General features: G+C 40.8%; 1 non-coding gene across 1 annotated transcript; it reads right to left on the bottom strand.

Annotated features, from left to right (window-relative positions):
- Positions 1-4289: 4289 nt before the first annotated feature.
- Positions 4290-4351, bottom strand: LOC115930460 (U7 small nuclear RNA). The gene has a single exon (XR_004067097.2). It is a non-coding gene; the product is annotated as a U7 small nuclear RNA (small nuclear RNA).
- Positions 4352-6643: the final 2292 nt, after the last annotated feature.

The following is a 6643-nucleotide window of genomic DNA, read 5'->3' as shown; positions in this document are numbered from 1 at the left end:
ATATGGCTTTTGCTCTAAACTTTGCCCCTCTGAGAACCCACAGACCTCAAAATAAATATAAAATATATAATTTTTCCCTGAGGCCATCTGTAAGATGATTTCCTAAAAGAACAAAAAATTGCTTTTAAACAAGGGATAAACATGGAGTTCTGGAAACTCTGATTAAACTTCTTTGAAAGTTTTAAGCCAAGGCAGAGGGGGACAAATGAAACTGCAATGGAATTCATCTTGCCAGCAGTATCATACAGCATTTGCTCTCCTGAACGCTAACTTCAGCTGTGATTTATAGGCGACCAAGTTCATGTCATTGTGTCTGATCTTCAGAGACCTGGCTTCAAATCCTGATTTTACTCACAATTGAAAATGAGGCTGGTGGTCAGGTCCTAGCCCCATTTGACATGATTGTCAGCCTGCACTTGGGAGAATGGCCATCTGGAAAAACAGGGAGTGTTAACTTGCAGGTCAGGGACTCAAGTGCCTATCAGTGGAGTTTTTATCTGCAATGAGGCTGGGAGGGGCTGCAGCTCCTGATCGTCTCAGTGGGACGCTTACTAAGCTGCCTGACAAAGTAGGGTAATACGATGTAATGTCCTCCTAAGATTTTGTCCTCTTTTTTTGTTGTTGTTAAAGCTTAAGAAAATGACTAATTATTGAAAGTTTGGAAAAGAAATTGCTCTGGGACTTGGAATGTCTGTGTAAAATCTTAAAGGCAGCCAATTTTGCTTCCTGGCATTTACTTGCCTTGTGCAGCTTACAAATAGTTTCCATGTGGTTGCTGCTCCAGTACAGACCTCTGATAAGAGGATGGGGAAATTAGTTTTGTAAAAGTCTATCAGTCTAGGGGTAATGTGTATGCTTAAGTGAAATTTTTTTTGTAATGTTCTAGAGAAGGAGGGTTGTTTGCTAACTTTTGTGGACAATAGAGAAACCTGAAGATTTATGAAAATTAATTTTATAATCTGAGATAAGACAAAAAATCCAATCAATGTAATTAAATTTGATGCTGAATTTATGAAAAGAGACATATGAAAAGATATATGTCAGAGTTATAATGCTAATTTGTTATCACATCCTGGGATCTCTGCTCCTTTAATATGAGACTGCCTCTTGCTTTTGCTTGAATATCTATTGTTAATTCAGGAGAAGAGATGATAGGTACCACCATGCCAAGAGTCTTTTGGGAAAACGTGTCCCATTCATTATGACATATCTGGAGGGAAGGGGACCCTAGAGCTATTTTTTATTTGAATATGGTCAGTGTATTAGGGTTCTATAGAGGGACAGAACTAATAGGACACACACACACACACACACACACATATATATATATATAGAGAGAGAGAGAGAGGGGAGTTTATTAAGTTGTATTAACTCACACAATCACAAGGTCCTACAATAAGTCACCTGCAAGCTTAGGAGCAAGGAAACCAGTCCGAGTCCCAAAGCTGAAAAATTTGGAGTCTGATGTTTGAGGGCAGGAAGCATCCAGCATGAGGGAAAGATGTAGGCTGGGAGGCTAAACCGGTCTCTCTTTTCACATTTTTCTGCCTGCTTTCTAGCTGCACTGACAGCTGATTAGATTGTGACCACCCAGATTAAAGGTGGGTCTGCCTTTCCAAGCCCACTGACTCAAATGTTAATTATCTTTGGCAATACCCTCACAGACACACCCAGGATCAATACTTTGCATCTTTCAATCCAATCAGGTTGATGCTCAGTATTAACTAACAGTCACAGTAGGTCTTTTTGGTTGAGATGGAGGCTACATCAGACATTTTTTTACCCCCATAGGAAGGTCATCTCATCCTTAGAAAAAGTAGGTATTACCTAGAATAAATGCTTCAGCCACCCTGTCTTGAGAGACATTGAATTAGGGGCCTGCTGACACTGACATTTACCTAACATAACCCGTTCAAAGCACTTACCAAGGGCCAAGCACTATTCTAAATACTATAAAAATATTAACTTATTTCTTTCTCATAACAACCCTATGAGGTAGATGTGATTATTACCCCCATTTTTCAGATAAGGAAACTGCGATATAGAGAGGTTGAGCTGAAAGTCAAATATCCGGTAAATGGGAGAACCAGGCTTCAAACCTAGTCAGTCCAGCTCTGGAGTCCTTGCTTGTTCCAAGCTGCTTGATGGTGATGCATTCCTGACTAGTAAGACTTCCCCAATAAACCAACTACAGATTGCCTACAATGTACTTAGTACATGAGGATTTTCTAAGGGGGCCAATGAGTTCGTCTTCATGTCAGATTTTAAACTTCTTTGAATTTGGTAATGTGATTCCATAATAACTTGTTTTGTGTGTGTCCATCATCATTCTACTTAAATTCCTTAGTCAAACTATAAACTCTTAAAGCTGGTTAACCCTGACTAAGCATATCCAGATCTACCAAAACCTGCATCAGAAATAACTTCTAAGAATGAACTGTTGGAGGGACATTTTCCCCTAGTTGGTCAGGAAGCCATTCCTGACCCTCAGTAGGTAGCTGCCCCTGTTATATTAATAAATCTGTATTATGATTATTCTTTCTTTAATTGTCTCCCTCATAAATACATCAGCTGTGTGAGATAGAGTTTATGCCTTATTTGTCCTCTTGTAGCCACTACCTAGCAAGGTGCATGATAGGTAGTAGCTGTGCAAAGGTAGTCAGAGAGGTCTGTTGATTGAGTGAGGCCAGTTGACCTTTGCTGCCTACTTTCTGTAGATCTCCAGGCTGTGCTGATGGACAAAGACTCTGTCTCCTCTCTACCTTGGAAGAGAGTTTTGTGACTGATTTTATGAAGTGATAAAATAGCTTTACTTGAACTTGTCAAACAAAATTCAATGATTATTGGAAATTCTGAAATAGAAATGGGGAAAGATGGGATTTTTATTGGGAGAAACTCCCCAAATAGCTATTAAACACCAATTTCACAAAAGAAACTAGAGGGACTTTAATTGCCTCTGGATCCATTTTGCCAACTCTAAGGTGCCTTAAAAAATTAAAATTGTACCAAATGAGAGGTTATTATGAAAGCAGAAGCAGCCATGTTAAGAGTAGGAAAGCTTCCTTCATATTTATCCTGTTTGTGATTTGCAATATCTAAATTATAGGACATGGTATAGTAACAGACCTTCCTTGATCTAATACCCCACATTTCCCAAGTAATCTAAATAGTCTAACCTCTTAGCCTTCACACGACACTCCTACTCACTCTAATCATTGCTGCTCCCTGGAGTCTTCTGTCTCTTCTATTTTATTGTCATCTGGGGTAATTTTCAATTTTTACGTGATTGTCTCTGTCTTCCTCCCACATAGCTACACACATACACACACACTCTCTTACATGCACACGCACTCACACGGTGTGGAGAGATTTTAACCTCGTTTTGCTCTCCTCTCCCCAGTTTTGTAGTAAAGATCAGAAGATAGCAGGGCTGTTTTTATGGATGTGGAGGGAGGAGATAATTGAGGATGAAAATCTGCTACTCTTCACCTTCTAGATGTGCTGCATTTTCCTATCGGCTTGTAGGAATGGGTTAAGGTTTACTCAGCCAGGAAGGAGTTATTTTCAGGAGTCCAGAGGATTTTCCAACACAAGTGGGTTGGACTGTTTGCTGAAGCAGTGAGATTACAGGCAACCTGGTGAGGGTATTTGTAGCACTGACCTCTAAGCAGGGATGCATATGTTAGATCCAGCCTCCCTTTGAGGTTTCTCAGGCTTGACTATTTCTACATTTGGTGGGTACATCACTGTTTAAAAAATAAACTCAAAATTTGAGAATAACCGTATCCTTGACAAGATGTATCCTTTTCTAAGGAGGATTGCTGCAGCTGCCTAACAATGAATTACAACATTCCACAGCTGTCTGGGCAGGAAATGAAGAAAATTATCCTGGCTATCTCAAAATGGGTGTTTGGGGAATGGGGGAGAGTGTATGAGTTGCTAGAGAGTATTTTGGAATTAGGGCGCTGGGCCGGCCTGATCAATCTTATCTTGGATTTCAGGGTCCTTGGCCATCAGATTTCAGAGAGTATTAAAAAAATTGAACAATCTAAAATCAAACAGTATGGTTACATAGATTCCAGATAGTGAACTAAAGTGAAAACTGTTATTTTTGGCCACAGCCTGATTTTACTTCCTTATCCTCCCATCTGATGAATAAAGTGCATTTAAAAATTAATATCCTAATTACCTTACAGTCAAATATGATGGAGCTATGAGTACAGGGGTATCATTTATTAATCATCATTCCAATAGATGACTATTCATATTATTTCCTATTTTCACTTTCTGTGGGTTTTCTAGTGCAAACCAGAAAACCCGCTAGACCAATTATAAAAGAGCTGTAACACTTAACATTCATATTTTCAAAAGATTTTGTTGGTTGAATAACTGTTCATTCATTTGGTCATTCTGTGTGCCCTCTATTGTGCTTCCTAAAGTTGCATTTCCCAAGCACATCTAAGAACAGATTACTCCTCTCACCCAGGGACCTCCAGTGGCTCCCCATTGTCTGCAGCAATGTTTCTCAAACATTCATGTGCATAGGAGTCACCTGGGGATCTTGTAAAAATGCAGATTCTGATGCATTTGGTCCAGGGTGGCGCCTGGGCTTTTTGTATGTTGAAGTTTCCAGATGTTTCCGAGGATGCTCTGGCTTTGACCTCACTTTGAGTGGTGTGGGTCTACAGGATGGGCCTGTCCCTCTACTCTCTGGCCTTCCCAGGACATTATTGTTTTTCCAGATACCTGCACAACCTCTGCTTCTATGCTTTTGGGATGCTAGTATTCATCCACATCTTACTTGCCTTTATCCACAGAGCCCATACTCTCCACAAGCTTTTCTCGGATTTGTCTCTACCCTGCCCAACAATTAGAAACACTGTCTCCCTCTCTTGTTCTCCTCTTGCATTTTGGTTGGAAATCAATTTTCCAACTTAGTACTGTCTGCTGGACTGTACATATTGGATGTGTATCTGTCTCTACCAATGAACCGTGAACCTCCGGTGGAGAACATCCCATTCTGTACATTTTACCTTCTTCTGCCGCATTCTGCACAATTCCTACATAGAGCAACTATAAATAAAAGTTGAATTGAATAAAATTCACAAATTATATAAAATCTCTTTTCTAGATGGATTTCTCTTGACTGGGTGAAACTTGCTGACATTCAGATAAACCTCTTCAACGTTCTTTCCTGAAAGGATGTCTTACTCCTTGGTAGTTAGGGATCGCTCCTGGGTGTTTTTAAAAAAGATTTTGACTTAGAAGATCTGTGAATGTGACTATGTGGGCTAAGCTTCTTAAAGGGGCAACCCAGCTGAGAATCACAAAAGAAAGCGGAGGCTGCTACTTTTGCCGACCGTACAAGCTGCGTTTTTATTGTTGCTAATGAGAGCCACTCGTGTTGACTGTCTAACAGGAAGTACCTTAATCCTTTCTCATTAGGCTTCTAAAATTAGCCTTGCTTTGCCCTGCTGGAAGAATCATGAAATGTGCTACCTTTTCAGATTTAGGTGGGATGATAGAATTGAAGGTCCATTCCTAGAATCTGGACAGATATTCCTAGCTGGGCAGTATTAATGAATAAGCTTTTTGAATCAGAGTGACCTGGGCTCTAATTTTAGTGCTGCAATGTGGTGACTTTGTCATCTTGAACAAATTAGTTAGCCAGTTTGATTCTTGGTTTTCTCATCTTTTAATGGGGTAATCATACCGCTTTGAAGGATTATTAAGATTAAATGGAAGAATGTGTATCAACAAATAATGGTGAATGTTATTGCAATCAGAGCTCTGGCATATCACCAGCCAATCTTTCAGGGCTGTAAGGGAAAAGTATTTCCTTCTCTCCACCAACTAAAGGAAAACTGTTTTTTTTTTCCTCTACTCTCTACTACCCTCAATACTTTACTTCTGACACCAGATGTGTGGGTTTTCCACACCAGGCAATTCTCCAATTCTCTGTGGACACCAACTCTGTGTCCTACAATTTAAGTCAATTCTGACATGATCTACTTGGAGATAGCATCAAATGCCACAGGTTACGGGATCAGTCCCATAAGACTGGCCGGGTGTGGTGGCTCACGCCTGTAATCCCAGCACTTTGGGAGGCTGAGGCGGACAGATCACAGGGTCAGGAGATGGAGACCATCCTGGCTAACACGGTGAAACCCCATCTCTACTAAAAATACAAAAAATTACCTGGGCGTGGTGGTGGGCGCCTGTAGTCCCAGCTACTCGGGAGGCTGAAGCAGGAGAATGGCGTGAACCTGGGAGGTGGAGCTTGCTGTGAGCCGAGATTGTGCCACTGCGCTCCAGCCTGGGCGACAGAGCGAAACTCCGTCTCAAAAAAACAAACAAAACAAAACAAAAAAAACGGCCTCTACTTCAGGCCGCTGACAGGTCCAGGTTGTCACCTGTGTTTCTGACTGGCTGGTTATAAATCAGAGGGTCCTGTGACATCCTCCTTGGGTTTGATAATTTGCTAGAATGGCTCACAAAACTCAGGAAAACATTTATTTACATTTACCAGTTAACTCAAGAACAGCTAAGTGGAAGAGATGCAATGGACAAGGCATGAAGGAAGGAACACAGAGCTTCCATGCCCGCTCTGGGCATGTCATCCTCCATAATCACCAACCCAGAA

The sequence above is a fragment of the Gorilla gorilla genome, chromosome 14 (genome assembly GCF_029281585.2).
Source record: "Gorilla gorilla gorilla isolate KB3781 chromosome 14, NHGRI_mGorGor1-v2.1_pri, whole genome shotgun sequence".
Lineage (NCBI taxonomy): Eukaryota > Metazoa > Chordata > Mammalia > Primates > Hominidae > Gorilla > Gorilla gorilla.
Note: the sequence above shows the minus strand (reverse complement) of the source record. Positions and strands in the feature narration are given on the sequence as shown.